Consider the following 19577-nt stretch of genomic DNA (forward strand, 5'->3'; position numbering starts at 1 on the left):
TGAAGTGTAGTTTGAACTCGGGTACATTCATCATTCAGTTCAAAAAAAAACAGCAGGCAGCTGCACTGGTATTTGTGCTGACAACAGGGGAAGGAGGCAGTGTGAAAGTGGAAAGAAGGATCAAAGTACAAGAAAAAGGCAGACAACAAACAACTTTCAGCAGCAGGGCTAGAAGGGCCCAAGGCACTCAACTGCCATGATCTGCACAGGGACTTGGCCCAGGCAAATTCCAGAGGAGCTTTCCAGCTTCAGTGCTCTGTGATCCTGTAAAAAATAGCCAAATTGTCTCTGCATTCAAAAAGAGGTGATCCTCAGCTGCGGTGCTCGAAGGCTACAGAATCCTCAGCTTTTGGCACTGGTGTTTCCAGGCACCTCTATCCTCCTACCATGTGCAGAAACCTTTTATTCTGAGTAGGATGCACAGCTTGCATTGTATTGCATGTGCATCCCATTGCCTGCCACACGTATGAGCCTTCCTTTGTGTTCATAGGTATCCACAGCATGTTCCCAGGGCATCCTGCTCCAGTCAGTGCTGGGAGAGAGCACGCTGGCAGCAGTTGCCACTTTCCTTTTAAGACTTAAAGGAGATGGTAGGTGATAATGCTGATGTTGTCATCAACTATGAGCTTGCAAAAACTGTATGCAGTTATTTCATGTGACTCTGAAGTAATTCCAAGTCTCTCCCTAAGGCATCTTGTGGAACATCCACGTGGGCAAACCACCTTTGGCTTCAGCAGCCGTGCAGGTGGGTGACTGGCACTGCAGTTCCCTCATCAGGCTCCAGGTCTCCTGAGTTACTGACAAAATATAGGTGGGTCAAACACAAACAAAGGGAAATAACTTATTTCAATCTCAACTCCAGTAGCATGTGGAAGGTAAACAGGGAAATCATTACTTAAAAGGGAGCCCCAGCATCTTTCACTGTAATTCAATGCCACATTCAAAGACTCCTTGCTGAAATCTGCATGCTGGAGACCCAGCCGACTGGATTTTAACAACACTGTTAATATAACGTAGCTGCAACTTCAGTGTCGTTCATTCCAGCTCATTTCTATTCCTCACACGACTTTCATTGTTTACAGGAAAATGGGATACATTAAGAATCTCAAGTAATTTATTTTGCAATACATTGCAGGTTGAATTAATGCTCAGGAGGCAGCTAGACATGAGCTGACACTGAAAATGCAAAAATATTTACAATGCGCTGTATGTACCATGTTCTTTATGAATAATTTGCCTTTACAAAGTAAACTATATTAATTTCAATTATCACAACATAAGCCATGAAAGTTTGGGCTGGCAAAAATATGATAATGGGATTAATGCCATTTTCATTAACACTGGGTCACTTCTGCATTTTACCATTTCTGAGTATCTAACTTGACAATGTCTTTTCTCTGTCCTCATGACATTAATGCAATAAGAATTTGCTGTCCTTACAGAAAAATTGTGTTCCCTTCACATATGTTCTTCTGACCTTTTTCCTCTTAACAGAAATCAGACTTTTCCATCAACTCCAATTATCCTGTTTCTGAAGTTAACAGAAAAGAAGGTAGTAATTCTAATTAATCTCATGTCATGCACTAACATGGAGATGAGGTGCATGGAAGCCTTTCAGGACTCCTCAAAGGAGTGAATTGCTGAAACTGGGAAAGGGAGCACTGGCACACCAAATCCTGTCCTATGACAGACAAAAAAGTTTCACACGTTAAAATCCATAATTCCACAATTTCTATACATGTTTTTATCATTTAAATCAGGAACTAGGCATTTCTGTGATGGGTGTGTTTAGAAGTAGCTAGGCTGGTTTCAAACCTTAGAGCAAAATTTTAGAAGATTAACTGTCTTTAACAGTGAGCACTGCCTGTCATAATCCTTCCACATGCAAAGCGTGTAGTACAGTCCGTAGCAGTTGTGCCCTGGATTAGCTTTGAGCATGCAGTCCCAAACCATGGACACCATGCCCTGTAGTGCTGGCTGCCATCCTGGCTGGTTCTAGCCCAGAGGTGAACCAGAGCTGAGGGGCAGCTTCTGTTCTCTGCCTCTCCCCAGATCAAAATCTTGGCCTTTTGTGAGGTTTGAATTGCCACACAGTTCTGAGCTCTTGGTCTCTCACCCTGGACCATGTGCTGCAGGAGGCTGGGGAGGTGGGGTGGTTACGTTTCTAGGACATAGGAGATGTCCTACATTTTGCTCAAATTTTTTTGGTGTTGAATTTTGTTTTTTCTTAAAGAGGAATCCTTTATCATCTCTCAATGCTGTATTTCAATGACCAGTGATAGTGTCTGATGGCTGTTTATCATTCTAAGGCCTCTGCTTTGGCTACAGTGCAATAAGCTAATGGGGATGGATTAAATGAGCTTGGGTAGGCTTTTGCTGGGGTTAATTTGATGTGTGTGTGTACAGTTTCTACTGTGCTAGCAGAGTGATCTGTCAGCAGAAAGGTGGGTAGGTAATGCCTTTAGCTGCTCCATCTGGATACAGAAAAGGAGGAGATGCTGTCGAGAAGCACCTGGGTAGAACAGAGGTGTGGTAAGCAACCGGTCTGTCCGATGTCACAAGACGCATTCGAATGACTGTTGTGCAGACCTCTGCAGGAGCTGCTCTTGGCCTAGTTTGTATGGTAATAGGAAATGGAAATGCTAACAAAAAAGTCTGTATTTGTAGTATGAAGAGTTAAATATAATTTTCTACACTGCTGATAAGAGAAAATGGTAATAGTTTAGTCTTTCTTTAAAAAATGTTGAGACATGTAAGAAAGAAACTACCTTGAGTCCTGTGTGCAGTTTTGGGCACCACAATATAAAAAAAGACATTAAGCTGTTGGAGAGTGTCCAAAGGAGGGACACAAGGATGGTGAAGGGTCTGGAGGGGAAGCCATGTGAGGAGTGGCTGAGGTTACTCAGTCTGTTCAGCCTGGAGGAGACTGCAGTTACAACTTCCTCATGAGGAGAAGAGGAGGGGCAGGCACTGATCTCTGCTCTGTGGAGACAGTGACAGGACCCAAGGGAACAGCTGGAGCTGTGAGGGGAGGTTTAGGTTGGATATCAGGAAGAGGTTCTTCACCCAAAGGGTGGTTTGGCACTGAACAGGCTCCCCAGGGCTGCGATCACAGCACTAAACCTGACAACTCTGCTGTAAAAAGGAATCAAGGTGGACAAGCTGTCGTCCCGGGACTGGACCTTTGTCCTGTCAGCATTTTGTGTATAATCTTGAGATCTGGCAATCTCATCTTCCTTCTGACTTGTTGATCATGAGCTTTTTGAGGGTGCCAGAAGTGACGGGAAGATGCCAGGTGAGTGCACTGGGCTCCCCTGCCACCCACAGCCAGGAGACAGTGGTGTCATGGACCAGGAAGGGATCCCGGAGGGTTTGAATGCCTTGTGGTGTTGGAGTTTTCTGCAAAAGTGAGGGTTTTCACCTTTCCCAGACTCCCTGACTACCGCTGTGGAGGATGGAAAACTCATGTTTTGCTTTTTTTGATTTAGTAGCAGAATAATGGCTGACACAGCCAATGGAGCTCTGGAGAACCAAGGGGAAAATGGGATTCAGAACCACTTTCCCTGACTCCTAGGGATCAGGATCCACTCAGGATCAACTCCACTGATCCTTTTAGTTGGAAAGTAAGCCTGACTGTTACTTGACCTAAAACAATGCTATTGCTATTCATAAAATGCATTGTACACAAGTAAATTGTTGTCCTATTGAATTACACTAAAAAGCCGTGTTTTGGCATGTCAGCGAGTTGCCTGGAGCAAGAAAATGTATGGAAGAAGATGAAGGATGTATCGTGCACTGAGAGTGGTGTCGGGTTCTCTTCCGTCGTGTCCCCCGAATGGCCTGGCTTGGCACTGTGCTTCCATGCGGAAGAATAAGGATTACGTTTGTCCTGCTGTGAGATGATTCATGTGTGGGGAATGTGCGTGTTCAGAAGCAGCGAGATTTCAAGAGTGCATGACTGGAGAGAGGCTTGTTATAAGAATCAGCAATAAAACAACAGCTGAGCAGGGAAAAATGTATTTAATAAAAGGAATTTACAGGTGAAATTTTAAGCAGTTAGGATTGCTTGTCTGACCATTTCTGGTAAAGTTGCTGTTCTTCATTCTATTTTTAAAATGTCTTTCGTTATACTATTTATTCTTGGATTTTAGATGTTATATCCATAGCCATGCATATTTATATTACATATTTTATGTGTATATATTTTAAAATTATGCACTCTCTGAGGTGTTTTTTTTTCCAATTTTACTACATGATTTTGTTTTAATACCATGTTAACATTTATGTAATACTAGAATAGGGCTGTATACTTAATGTAACAGCAACTAGAAGTCAAACTGTTATTTCCTTTATCTAAAATGTGAAGGACGTAAGCTAATATTTAGCAAAAAAAGTGTTTCCCAACTTTTATATTATTCATACTTTCCCAGAGATGTTAACATAACCCTGTAATTGGCATGAATTCTATCCAGCAATGAGCACTGCAGGAAATGCACTTTGTTTTTGTTACTTGTTTTTAAGGCACAATGGAAATTCATAGGATATAACAAGCTGTGCATTTGAGTGTGGCTGATTTTCTCTCTGTGCTATTAATTTATTCTGATGGGAAAGATAATATCAAGCTTAACATATTTCTCAGTAAAGAGCTTTCTCTGAAAGGCTTTCATTGGGGTATAAGTGCCTAATTTCCAAACAGCATGTTATGTTAAACAGCACTTTCAGAAAATCTGCATTTGAACTCTCCCCTCCAGAAAAGGGGGGAAAAAAACTCCAAAAATGAAACAGCTCTTTTGCTTAGATTCCGGTTCTTGTCTTCATTGTGAACAACTGAGGCATGACAACATGGTCCTGGTATACAAGCCCTGAAAAATAAGATTTATAAAGCAAAACCACAACTCATGCTGGGGTTGTCTTTAGCTTGTTAGTTTGACTTCTGTCTGAGCAGAGGAAAGGCTCTGGCCACTGGAGAACTGCTTGGAAACCCTGTGTGAAACTTGTTCATGCCACTCATTTCAGTCCCCCCAGCCAGGTAACCTCACCATGCACTGCAGACGTGATTGGTGGCCAGGGCTGCTGGGCTGATAAGAACTGGAGTGTTGTGCTATTGGAAGAGCATGGCAAAAAGGCCTCATCATCCTCATCACAGCCAACTGCTGCATGAGAGGGAGCCTCCCAAGCCTCCTGGACCCTGCTGCTGCTTTCCTGCTGGCCACTTTCCCCTCTTTACCTTCCTGCCTTTCTCTTTTTTTTTCAATTTTCCCTGTCAAGCAACTTCACTGTTAGAGCCAACATATGCCATAACTTAGAGATGCTGCTGAAGCTCTGTGCCTTTAAACTTGTGCAGCAAGAACCTTTTTGTTTCTTTTTTGTTTCTGTTGGGGCACAATTTGGGTAGGCAGTGAATCTGTGGGAGATGTGGCTAGAAAAGCACAGAACTTTTTTTGCTGAGTTCCATGCTGCTTGTTTTTTTTTTTTCCCCTGTTTAATTTGACTAGAATTGTGAAACAAAGAAAGCCAAGTCCAAACCATTGTTGCTCAGGCAACAAGATGTAGCTGAGAATGAAAACTGCAGCTTCATTAAAAGCGGTGCAAAGGATGTGCTGTGGAAATTTCTGTCAATCAAACCTGGGTGCATTATGAAAACATCAATTTCTGTCAAATTCACTACATAAGCAGCTCAACCTGCCATGAGAAGTTTGCATTTGTTTATATTCATTGGAACTGTTGCTATTTGGAAGTTAAAATATTTTTGGCAGGCACCAAAGAGAGAAATGTGGTTAATTGCTTCTTGCCAATTATCAGTTCTGCTGGATATATCATACAGCTACCTAAGAAATATGACAGGCTTCATAAAGTCAGCCTCAAGCTAATTAGTAATGTCAATGTTTTTTAAATGAGTGTTGATATGATTGCTGTACCTCATCCAGGGACCATCACCCTGTGTATTCATGAGATATGGCAGTGTCATAGCCATGAATCCAAAACTTTCTGAAATCTGAATGTATTTCTGTCCTTCCGTCTCCTCTGTACTCTTCTATTCCTGTAATCCTGATTTATCTTATGGTTTTAGTTAATGTTAATCTATGTAACTGAAGAGAAAAAATCACATGGCAAAAATTCCTGCATTAATGACTTGATATTATACATTCATGATAATGAAGTGTCACATACAACTATGAAGAAAGTACTAGATTCTGCACTCTTACTGTATCTCATGACACTTGATTTTGTTTCACTTTAGTCTTGAACTGCGGGAATTATTTAATGAAAGGGCAATTTTTGGGGGGAAATAATTGATTAAGAATATGGAACAATCACACAAAAGTAAACAAAATCCCATAAAACCCAAAACCTCCCATAGTATTTTATATACAAAAACCCACCACACACACATATTAACATGTGCATTGTTGTTATCTTTTATGGTGTAGGTAGGAAATAGGAATGTAGTAAGACAGAAACCTAATAATGTTCTTTCAGGTGTTAGTTTGGTTAAAATATTAAACACACTCTTATCACTAAGAAATAATAGCATATTGCTATTTTTGTGGTAGGCTTGAGTCCAATGTTCTGACCCAGACTGGCCTTGCTGTGTTAGACACTACAGGCAAACAGCAGGCAAACCTGTCCTACAACATAGATCCTGTAATCTAAATAATAAATACAACCAAATGCGGAGAGGTAAAGGAGTGGGCAGATGGTTGTCTTTATTTCACAGAGGGGGAACCAAGTCAGCAATTAGTTCAGTGAGATACCACAGATCGAACAGGGGCCCTGCAACAGAAAGATAACCCCAAACCAGGTTTCCTGTATCAAAGTCCACAGCATTCACCACGTCAGAATTCTTCCAGCAATGAGAGCTGTGGGAGCAAAAGAAGAGAAAGTATACCTAAGCAGTAGTTGGAAAAGTTGACAGAATTGTGAGTCATTAGGTAAAAAGAGGAAATGGGAAGCTGCAGGATAGGATTATGGAAAAGCTAAAAGCAAAGCTTTTAATCTATGAACCTTCTCTTCACAGATAGTTGAGGTATGACTGCCAAAATATAATGTTTATTTTAGGTTTATTCCCAGTAGGAGACTTTATAAAAATGTGTGGATCGTATTTTTTTCCATTTTATTTCATCAGCTGTTGGAAAGACTGTGCTGTCTTAGTTTCTGGAGATCAAAGTTAGGCAGTGAAAAATAATCTAATCTGCCACTTTGGAATAATTTGCCACAGCAGGCATTCCCAGTGCAAATCAGAGTACAAATCAGATGGTGAATCGGTGATCTCAAAAGAGGATTACTTTGGATTAGTTGTCCAGTGAAGCAGGCACTTTGTACAATGCAGCAGACAGCTCCAACATGAGCCAATTCATTGCTTGTTTTTTCCTTTCTTTTTTTTTAAAGGAACATTACCAAATGGATTCTCATACACTAATTAACAGTATTTTGACAGCGTTTGTGCCTAGAAGACTGATTATGTGACATAAGACTAAGCAACTAAAACTTAATGGCCAGACTTTCAGGAGAGGGAGGAGGCTTGGTAGGAAGCAGCCCAAGCTGCATTTTGGTTGACAGCAGGTGCAGGTTTAAACACTGGTTTGGAGGTTCTGTCTAGAATGTCCATTTCAGCTTAGAGCTTGATTTTTGAGACAGGGAGGAGACAATTCTGTCTGGTCATGGTTCGTCCTACTGCTTCTCTAGTTTAAGGATGTCATGTTTTAGTGCTGCTTGAGTCATAGAATCATAGAATGGCCTGGGTTGGAAGGGACCTTAAAGATCACCTCATTCCAGCCCCTAGCCAGGGATAGAGACACCTTCCACTGGACCAGGTTGCTCAGAACCCCATCCAACCTGGCCTTGAACACCTCCAGGGATGGAGCAGCAGCAACTTCTCTGGGAAACCTGTGCCAGGGCCTCATCACCCTCACAGGAAAGAATTTTTCCTAATCTCGTCTAAACCCACCATCGTTCAGTTTGAAGCCATTTCCCCTTGTCCTGTCACTCCAGGCCCTTGTAAATTGTCTCCCTCCATCTTTCCTGTGGGCTCCCTTCAGGTACTGAAAGGCCACAATTAGGTCACCCCAGAGCCTTCTCTTTTCCAGGCTGAACAATCCCAGTTCTCTCAGCCTTTCCTCATGGCAGAGCTGCTCCAGCCCTCTGATCACCTTGGTGGCCTCCTCTGGGCTGGCTCCAGCAGGTCCCTGTCCTTGCTGTGCTGGGACCCCAGAGCTGGATGCAGCACTGCAGGTGGGGTCTCAGCAGAGCGGGGCAGAGGGGCAGAATCCCCTCCCTGCCCTGCTGCCCACGGGGCTTTGGATGCAGCCCAGCACACGGGGGTTTCTGGGCTCCCAGAGCACACGGCCAGGGCATGTCCAGCCTCTCACCCACCAGCACCCCCAAATCCTTCTCCCAGGGCTGCTCTTGAAGAAAAGCTTTAATACCATTTTACTGAGAGTATACATTGCTAAATTAATCTGCTTTTCTGTTTCATGGGACTGGTGTAAGCAACAAGGTGATCATAAGCACCACCTATCTATTTATGAACACAATATCTCATTTCTTCAGGTTAATGTTTTACTCCATCATGGTGTAGCTCTGAGGTCAGTATTGTACACAATCAATTGTTTTGCCACCTCTCTGTTTACCTGGGTTCTGGTCATTTATTAATAAAGATAAAACCATTCTTGGCTGCCTTTCCCATGTCACAAAGTTGGCTTATTGGCTTAAGAAGCACCATCTATCCAGAACCAGTCTCTGGAGTGGCTGTAAAGGGATTGGAAAAGAAGTGAAGGACAAGAACTCACTTGGACATCCTGTATTAAAGAGGAAAATTGTGCATATTCTGTGTGTGAAATGGCATCTGTTTCAGTATGCATGGAAAGTAGTCTGATAGAAAGCTCAAATTTCCTGGGCAGTATAAAATCCCCGTGGAAGAAGAGCAGAAGTAGCCAACTCTTACTGTGATGGCGGAAAAAAACATGTTAAAGCTTGAGATTCAGGCAGCTTTACATTAAGGCAAGTCCAGAACCAGCAGCATTATTTTCTCCTCTGTTTAGACAGTAACAGCTCCAGCTCATAGTCCCAGATTTGCCCCTGTGGCCTTTATCAACCTAAAAATGAAACTCAAGATAATTTTTAGTGTAGGAGGTAATATAAAAGTGGATCTTTATTTGGAGGCCTCTAGGGGCAGTTTATGGTGAATATCCACAAAAGCCCACCCACACGGGGTGAATACAGTGTTCATAGGTTTTAGGAAATTAGCATAATTGATAAAAAGCACCAATTAGGAGGACAAGTGGTGATGCAATTCCCCCCCAGGTCAAGCCCCTTCTCTGGAGCCCCACTGCTTGGCACTAGCTGTACATTGTCCATGAAATGTATCTCGAAGAGTTGTTCTCAACTTTGGTAGCCAGGGAGAACCAAGATAAAATAGGAACCTTGTACCCTCAGGGGCTTGGAGCTCTGAAATTTGTTTTGTCTTCCTGCCTAGGGAAAGGGCATGGAAAAGTACTGGGAAAACTAGCTAAAATACAACAATAGGCTACAGAACTCCAAATATATGTGCGAAGAATACGGAGAACATATAAAAGAAAAAAAGGCAAAAACCAAGATGGCATCACCCCCACCCCTTGACACACTGGGGAGAGGTGTGAGCAAGCTAAAATTTCAGGAGTCACTGGTGAACAGTGATTTTGCACCATTGTTTTTTGTGTTCACAGCAAGCCTGAACAAGTGCTGGCAAGCATGGTGCCTGCTCCAGACAAAGGTCAGCACATTGCTTCTGATTCAGTCCCAAACTGGTTGTTCTGTCAGAGGCTTCCTCCTCTGTGTCATCAGCTTGCTCTCTCCTCTGGGCTCTGCAGCAGGCTAGAAGTAAGCCAGAAGAAGAAAATACACAATTACTCTTGAATCTTCTTTTGAAATGGATGAAAAGGTTTTTTCCCTGGTGCCCACTGTCCTAGGTGAGACACCAGTTTCAGCAGTGAACTAAGTACTATGAAAAGTGACAGGGAGACTTACACCTCTAAACTGCTGGGATGGAATGAGGTCAAGTTCGGCACAGTGCCTTACATCAGCTGGAGGAATCCTCCTTTAAAAGACAGCCCTTGCCAGCCATGCCAGATACATGTTCTACCCTGCCTGTGCAAAACCACCACTGAAAGCCTCTTTGTCCACCTGGGCTGTGACAAAGATGTTCAGGTATGTTTCTGCAAGAAGCAGTATAAATACACACTATTTTTAATGTATATTTGTAATACGGCTCTGCGTGCTCTCAGTCATCTACAGCATGCTGCTCCTCTGCCATAAAGCAAACATCAGAACCTGTCTTTTTAATCAAGAAATATTTCTTCAAACACATGGAAATGCAGGCTCACAAGAATTGTTAGGACTATGATACAGGACACAAGTTTCTTGGTTGCTTTAGGGGTGTTCTAAGTCCAGGATAACAAATAAAACTTAATGAGTTTTCTTCATGTGGCAGACTGGAAACCTGTCTATGTGTCCATGATGGAAACAGAATCAACATCGGATTTTTATCAAATATGTTTCTTTGTCTTAAAATTCTTCCAAAACAAGACAAAGCGCTAAAGGCACTTTAATCTTAGCATGTGTAATTATTTCTTAGGAAATTAAAAATTTGCTTAGGAAATCTTCCTCCCCCTGCACATCATTTCAAAATGCCTAGGTACCAGTATAAACCCAACCCTGACCTTAACCCTAACCAAGTACCTAAACAAAAGTTTCATTTGTACCTATGAACAGTTCTACTGAAGTCACAGGTCTGAAATTCTGTATTTGATGTCCCCAATCATGTGTTAGCCCATTATATAGAAAGCAGAAATTCAATCTACATACACATATGTATATATACATGTGTACACATACATACGAATCTATCTGTACAAAATACAATGCTGTATACAACAGCCTAATAGCAATCAGATGAGGTTTTGAGCATTACCCAGAGGATCTGGACTCCAGACTCTCCTGCCTTCCTTAGATGTGTGTGCCAAAAGGTACAAATAGGTCATTGGAAAGAGAAGGCAATTCACTGAAATCCATCGTTCACATGATATGGTGAGTGGCAAACCTGTGCTGAATACACATAAATGCCTAATAAGGAGACAGCCATAATATGACTGTGTGATATCTGATTTTATTCTAGTGTTCAAACGTAACTGGGCTGTAGTTGACAGACAAGTGAATATTATATGCATGTGAAGAAACAACACACTCTGTGCCTTAGCTTTTGACTTGGAGACTGAAGGATTCCTTGGTATCATGAATTTTTTATCTTGTAGAAGTTTTTTTTATTTGGAACACATTCCCCCAAAAAAGGTGAATAATGGCATTATGTGAAAGGATGGGAAGGCACATTGTCTTATAATTTATTGCTAGATGCACTAACCCTATCCATATTAAATATAAGTCTTCCACTGATGTGAACTGTACTCGGAGAAATCAGCAGCAAATTATACAAGCTATGGCTATTCTGCCTCCTTTCATTCCCAGGGCATTAACTTACTTGTTATGTTTCCACCCTGGAAGCAGCAAGTGAATTTAGACTGATAGCTGCTCAGCAGTCAGTGCTACGCACAGAAAGTGGACTTGAACGTAAGCACATCTGCTGCTCCAAGCTGTCTCCTGGGGCTGAAAAGGCGGACAGGTTACATTTTGCTGTGGTAAGAAATTGTACCTGTAAGAATAAGTAAATCAGTAAAACCTGAGGTAGATTCTGTTTCCTGAGCTCGTGGATGTGTTTGGGCTTCATGATATGTTTGAAGCACTCAAAAATGCCAAGACATGGGAATTTTCTGACCTCAAAGCTTTAGATACAGTTTTCAGCTCACCGTCCATAGTCTTGTCTTATGCCAAGTGTGTTCAGCTCTGTTCGAACAGAATGATGTCCTGCTCACTGTCAGCTCCAGTGCTGTCACTAATCCTGGTCTAGCTCGGGGTGGGTTCATCAGGAAAGGGAGGGACAGCACCGGGCTGCTCGGCGTGCTTGGAATGGGAGGGAAAGGAAAATGCAACGACTGAAATGTACCACCAGAGAGAGCTTTTGTCTTGCTGGCTTTATTAGGGACACTGCACACGGCTGTACTGCAGCTCTCAGCTCGCAATGGAAGTTTTTGTAAGTGTTGAATTATCAGGTGGAGAGTAAGAATCGAAATTCACAGCACTGATAGGAAATAGAAATGCTCTGTGTGTGTGCACGAGTCAAGTAATTTTAACTGCACCCTTGATCCTTTGAAGTGATCAGGACAGCTGGTTCAACTGATGTCAGCCGGGGAAAAGCTGCTGTAAGCTGCATGTCTCCTACCTACAAAGGCCCTGGCCTGGTGCTGGTTCCTCTGATTTTGGCTGGTGTAATCTAGAAAGTGTGGGGCACTCTGGGAGTGATGGGACTTCCCTTGGAATTGAGTGGGGGCCTGTGCTGCACATCTGTCCTTTGCCATGGAATCATAGATTCATAGCACCAGAGAATCACATAGGTTGGAAAAGATCTCCGAGAGCATCAAATCCAACATTTGACCAATCAAGCTCAGGCATAACTTTTGGTTTCCACAACTGACACGTTACACAATTGCAAAATATTTGTCAAATGTGTGCAATCGCCTTCATAGAGATTTGAAATACTTTTTTATCACTCTGGATTTCTTAAGTGGAGAAAAACAGCTTCCATGAAATGCATGCAACTTCACTTGTATGAAACTTTTGTTTCACTCTTCATTTGTCTGTGTGGTAGAGTCTGGAATGTATTTTATCTGGTATTGTTTGTGGCAAAATACCAGCCTTGGCTCAGGAACAGAATGAGGTAGGTCAAAGCTCTGAAGCTGTTTCTGGGAAGTGTCAGGACATGTTTCCAGGTTTCCCAGCTTCTTTCCTGGGCTTTCAGTGTTCCAAAGGGGATACTAGGCAAAATGGACGATAACTGTGATCCAGCATCTCCACCAGCCTTGTGGTTTGAGAGGAAGCATCCCCCTCCCTGCCCTCCCACCTCCAATATCCCTTCTCCAATTTTATTGCAGAAGTGTGTTTGCAGTTTTGAAGGTAAACAATACCATCATCGTGCGAGCCTCCTGAGACCTGTGTGAAAGCAGATGGAAACCTTCCCTGAGGCAACCATGTCCTTCATTCTCACAGGAAGACAATTGTTATCGTTCGGTCCTTTCCCTTAACCACGCCACGCCAGTCCTTCCCACACTAAACCTTCAGGGACTGCTGGGGAACAGGCATGTTCAGGCCTGTAAAGAAGCAGTTCTCACTGCAGGTAGAATAATTGCAGCTGGCTCTGTTCTCTTCCAGAAACCATCTAGTCCTAGGAATGCCTGACCTAGTAATTTCTTAGTGTCTTAAATGCTCCTCATTAATATGTCCCAGTGCACTCAAATTTTTTTTTTTTTTTTTTTTTTTTTTTTGCGGGAAGAGATCAAAGAGCATATTAAATAGCCACCAAAGCAACACATACCCTCCAAGTGAGCCAGACACATGACCAAACTCCACACAATCTAATTGTATGTAGACATGAACATCAAGAAGCCCTGGAGAAAAAGACCATACCACAGGTCACATGGATTATTCTGGCATGTTATATCAAGCCAGCTTAATTATAGGCTGTCTTTAATGCCATGTTCACGGCTTTTGTTTAGTGTGTGTGTGTGTCACTAAATAAATAACAACACTGACAGCCTAAGCTTTTGTGAAGTCCTAAAAAAGCTAAGCTATTCATGTCGGTTTGGGATTCATATAGACAAGACTTCAAACTTCAGTGGTTCCTGCTAGGAATGGGTGACTATGCTCAAGTATCCTAGTACAGAAGCAGGCTCTAGTTTATTTCTGTGCTCAAAAAAATCATTGTGGCAGTAGATGTATTCCAATGTAGTTTTCAAAAATTTATTTTAACAAAAATGGAGTTCTTAAATTTATTCCACCCTAATTTTCACCCCACTGTGAGCTCTTTATTTGTGATCGTTGCACTGGATGCTTGCTGAGAATCCTGTGGTATTCCAGGCCTCTACATCAATGAGGACAGACACAATGCTGCACTACTTCACTGACCAGGTATGCAGTCAGAGCTGATCATATTAAAAATTCATCATCTCCAAGTGAGGTTTTAGAGTTGCTACAGTTTGAGACTGTACTTTAAAGAAAAGGTGAAAACTTGTCATAAACAATACAGGATTTGACCCTGAAAGGCATTGTGTGCCTTTGGTAATATGTGAAACTCTCCTCTTAGCCACCTTCATCCTTCAGAGTTAATAATCATAGAATTAATCTTTGGACAGGCTGGACTGATGGGCTGAGGGCAGTGGTCTGAGGTTCAACAAGGCCAAGTGCCAGGTCCTGGCCTTGGGTCACAACAGTGCTACGGGGTGGGGCAGAGTGGCTGGAAAGCTGCCCTGGGGAAAAGGACTGAACATGAGCCAGCAGTGCCCAGGTGGCCAGGAGGGCCAATGGCACCTGGCCTGTATCAGCAATAGTGTGGCAGCGGGACCAGGGCAGCGACTGTCCCCCTGTGCTGGGCACTGCTGAGGTCACACCTCAAATCCTGTGTCCAGTTCTGGGCCCCTCACTACAAGAAGGACATTGAAGGGCTGGAGAGTGTCCAGAGAAGGGCAGTGGAGCTGGGGAAGGGTCTGGAGCACAAATCTGGTGAACAGCTGAGGGAGCTGGGGGAGTTTGATCTGGAGAAAAGGAGACTCAGGGGGAACCTTTTCATTCTCTACAACTGCCTGACAGGAGGGTGGAGCCAGGTGGGATTGGGCTCTTCTCCCAGGTAACAAGTGACAGGACACAACGAAACGTCCCTAGGCTGCACCAGGGCAAGTCTAGATTTTACATTAGGGAAAATTTCTTCCCCTAAAGGCATCAGAATAGGCTGCCCAGGGAATTGCTGAAATCACCATCCCTGGAGGTATGTAAAAGATGTGTAGATGTGGCACTGAGGGATGTGGTTTAATGGTGTACTTGGCAGTGCTGGGTTAATGGTTGGACTTGATCATCTTAAAGGTCTTTTCAATCTGAAATGATTCTGTGATTCTGATTTTAAAACTTTAAACTGAGTGCTTGGCTGTGTCTGTGGATGCAGTTTGGCTCTTTTGCTGTTGCTCTACAACCTATTCCCCCACATGAAGGGTAAGGTGTGATACTGGAGCAGGGCACTGCCTAGAGCAAGGGCCCTCCCTCTGCCCAGCACTGTTCCCAGGACCAGCCCTGCCATGGCTTGTGAAGCAGCATCAACTCAGCCATTTCTCAGACCATGCTGTGAATCAGCTCAGGGAACTGCTTTGGGTGAAAACAAGCCACCAGAACACAATGTACACTCTGTGCCTGCCCACCTGCAAAAGGAAAGGGATGTGGAGAAAAGAAGGCACAAAGCCAGTGAGAACACTCCAACCCTCTGGTTACACTGTGCCTCGGTATGAACGAGGTTATGGCTCTTTCTCTTCTCCACATAGGGTGGGCAAGGGTGTGAGCTGGCAGCACAAGCCTCCTCAGCCCACCTCATGCCAAACAGCTGCACCAACACACCCACTCATCCCTGTCCTGCCTGACCTTCCTCCCTGCCCAGCTGTGGGTGCTCCTCGTGAGCCAGTGGGACTCAGCAAAGGCTGCAGCTGGTTTTGTGCCTCTTTAAGGACCAACTTCCAGAAGGGTCTGGAAAACACCAGGGCTGGCTCAGTGGTTGCAGTGGAGAGACAGAGCACTCTGGTACTGAAGGAGGGGAGATGGGGCAGTGGGGATGCCTTTGCTTGGCTCAGCTGGCAGGGAAAGCACTGCACCAGCACAAGGCAGCCCCCTTCAAAAGCTGCTGCACCTGGAGACTCCTGGTTTGCCCAGAGAGCAGGTATTGCTGGAGTTCCATCACTGCTGACTGAAGGCTTCTAGACTTGAGCAACAACAGTAGAATGGCCCGGATCGGAAGGACCTTAAAGATCATCTCATTCCAGCCCCCTGACATGGATGGGGACACCTTCCATTAGACCAGATTGATCAGAGCTCCATCCAGCCTGGCCCTGAACACTTCCAAGGATGGGGCATCCACAGCTTCTCTAGGAAGCCTGTGCCAGGGACTCATCACTCTCACAGGGAAGCATTCTTTCCTAATACCCTAATATCTAATCTAAACCTTCTTTCTGTCAGTTTGAATCCATACCACTTGTCCTGTCACGCCAGGCCCCTGTAAAAAGTCCTTCTCTGACTTTCCTGTGGGCTTCTTTCAGGTGCTGGAAGGCCACAATTAGGACACCCCAAAGCCTTCTCTTCTCCAGGCTGAACAATCCCAATTCTCTCAGCCTTTCCTCATAGGAGAGGTGTTCCATCTCTCTTGGACTTACTCCAACAGGTTCCATGTCTTTCTTGTGCTGAGGACCCCAGAGCTGGATGCAGTACTCTGGGTGGGGTCAAGCATCTTCCATTTGAAGAAAAGCCATGAGAACAACAGGGACTCCAGTCTCAGGATGTCTTTTCCATTGCACTGTCACCCCCATTGTGCCTGATCTGTCTTGACAGATCTCAACACTTTTCCCTGCAAATGCCTCCTTTTTCCTTTCCAAGTGTACCTTTGCAAAGTTTATAAAGAGAAAGTGACAAAACAGATGAGTTGCTCTGTGCTGCTTTCATAAATTCCAGTGCTAGGCTGAGAGTTTATACTGGATTTTTGAAACAAGGGACTGCAAATATTACCTGTCTTCCTCTTCTACCAATGCTTAGGCCAAAGCTTCCAATTTCAGTATATTTCTTAGCACAGAACAATACCACGAGGTAAAAACTGGCTCCAAAGCACAACAGTTCTAAATGGAAGTGGCATACAGCCTTGTGATATAGAACAGCTGATTCATATCAAAGGGAAAATAAAGGAATAAGGAATATTTGCAACTATTTTCATGCAGCAGTTGCAGAGGGGGACGGTGGTTATCACTGTCTACAGGGGCAACACAAGCAGGCTCTGTAAGGCAGTGAGAAAGCCACCCTATTACAGGTGACCTGGCACCATGCTTGCTTACCAGTGACTTGCCAGGCAAGACTGCTTTAAACCATGGGAAAGGAAGTAGTTCCCAGTGGATCTCAGGCAATTTCAAATTTACCAGAGCAAGGACTGTAGTGCACAAAACACTTTCTGTTTGTATTTTGGGCCCTACATTTTTTCAGTAAGTCCAAAGGACCCTGCAGTCAATTTCAGAGAACTTTTGGAAGGATTAATCCTCCCAAAAAGAGAAGAAGCAGAGACTAGTGGCACTAGTGGCACTGCAATGCAGGCAGCTGTACTTTTTTTCTGTAATTTTCACCTGTAATGGTGTTTAAATTCTGGAGGAGGATACTCAGAGAAGATGTGGATTATCCAGTCTTTGAGATACTGAAAACCTGTCTGGACACGGCCCTGAGCAACCTGCTCTGGCTGGTCCTGCTTTGGGCAGGGTTTGGACCAGGTGATCTCCCAAGGCACATTCCTGCCTCAGCTGATCCCTGATAGTGAGTGACGGTGTGTGTCTGCCTGCGAGAGAGCAACAGCGAGTGCAAGAGCTGCTCAGTGGCCTGCAGCCAGTGCATGCTGCTTATCACCAGATTGTCATTTAGTCCCTGCTTGCTGGGCAAACCTCAAGCCTGCCTTGGGAATGAGAGCTCTGCCAGAGCACCATGAATTCACCTTTCCCTCAAGTGTAAGCAAAGGTATTAACGTGATATGTGTTTCTGGACAGATCTGATCTTGTGTCTGAATATGACGCAAGAAGGAAATATCTTTAGTTTTTCCAGTTTTAGTTCAAAATTGTGAAAGGTGTCTTAAATCCAGTGAAAAGGCTCTTAGCAGCATGTGGAGCTAAGTCTGCAAAATGAAGCGTTCTGGTTTTCCACGCCGCAGTTAAAGTTAGCAGCACAGTGTGGTTTGTCCCTTTGTGGTTAGTCATGATGAGAAAGTCTTTGCTCAGACCAACACATATGGTTTTTCTCTATGCTTTCCTCCTCTTCCCCCTCATTCCCACAATAGATGGAACTCACTGAATGAGCAGCCTGAGATACTGTCTTTTCACCTTGCTCAGTGTTCGACCAGTCTGTCTGCTCGTGCACTGAGAAACAACATGGACACACGGGTGCCCAACAAGCTCTGTTCATCCTGACCATCTTCCAGCCTTGTTTGGGGGTAATTCCCCATCTGTGGTTCCCCCTCAGCCTGACTCCAGGGCTCATCACACTTGGCTGCTCAGGGGAAGGGTTTTGCCAGCATGAGCCTCTCAGGGAAGCTGGATCCATTGGCAGGGTTCTCAGGGAGCTGGTGCCAAGGGCTCCCACTCGCACCAAGCAGGGTCAGCTGGTGGCCTGAGAGTGCTTCAGGGATGGAAGCACAATGACCTGACAGCAGGGCTGGGGGCTTTACCAGAGCAGCAAGAAGCAGCTGTTGGTCCCAGCCCATCTCCAGCACCGTCAGGCCCTTGCACCCTCCTCGGCTTTGTAGGGCAAGAGCTGGTCTCTGACTCGCTCTCTTTCAGCATGAGCCAGGTTAGTTCTGACTTCATTTAACACCATGAATTATGTTTCTGTTGTGGAACAGCTATGAAAGGGATGGGAACAGACTTCCCTCATCTGCCCCCTTGGTGACCAAGAGGTGCCTTTGCCTCACCAGACCCAGCACTGAGCCAGCAGAAGGTGGAGTTCGTGGCCAGTTACATCCCACAGGACAGCTGGCTTGGATTGAGGACTTAGCCTGGCATGGACAGCCCTGCCAGCCAGGCTTGGAAGCACAATCTCTTAAGTGACTATCACAGCACAAGGGATGTCTCAGAGGTCTGTAGTTCAGTCAGCTTTGGACACAGACTCACAGGGGCAGGAGAGGGCATCCTTCCAGGGAGAGTTCCAAGACCTTATGCCAATGTACATAGGCACAGGAGCTCATTAGAGCTGCAGCTACCAGCAGTGTGAAAGGAAGCAGACACCTCGTCTTGAGGAGTGTACACCAGCAATGCCAAACTAGCAACTGAGGGATCGTGTTGTGATCAGTGGAGTCTGAAATCTGCATTGCTGGGCAATGCTTTCTTTCCCTGCTTATATCAGCTGTGTAAAATGTGTAATTTTTTCTCAAGAGATAATACGCAGCTAAAAACAAGTTTTCAGAAAAGATTAGTCTTGCCTCAATCACACCTTTAAAAAAGCCTATGATCAGCAAATGAAACTGAAATGTTCACAAAGCCCTATAGAAAATGGCACTGTGCTGAAGAATTGATGCATTGAAGTAGAAGGTTAATATAAATAATATAAATGATGACTAAGCCGTGTGCTTTCAGCAGGGTGAAAAGCTGCATTTCACAGTTAGCTACACAGTGTCTAGGATCTGCCTCTCTGATAACAACATGAAGAATATCAAAGCTAAACTGGCAAAGCCTTGAGCTGACCTTCACCATGAAGTAACTTCCCCATGATGACTTCCTTTGGCAGGGCCTGCTCAGGTCTTGTTGAAGATGACAAACTATGGGGACAAATCTTTTAGCTGTGCTTGTTTTGATAGGACAAGGAGTAATGGTTTTAAACTAAACCAGGCCCTAGTCAGATTAGCTGTCAGAAAGAACTCTTTTACAATGAGTGTGATGAGACAC

This window comes from Corvus brachyrhynchos, unplaced genomic scaffold (genome assembly GCF_000691975.1).
Source record: "Corvus brachyrhynchos isolate BGI_N302 unplaced genomic scaffold, ASM69197v1 scaffold152, whole genome shotgun sequence".
In the NCBI taxonomy this organism is placed as follows: domain Eukaryota; kingdom Metazoa; phylum Chordata; class Aves; order Passeriformes; family Corvidae; genus Corvus; species Corvus brachyrhynchos.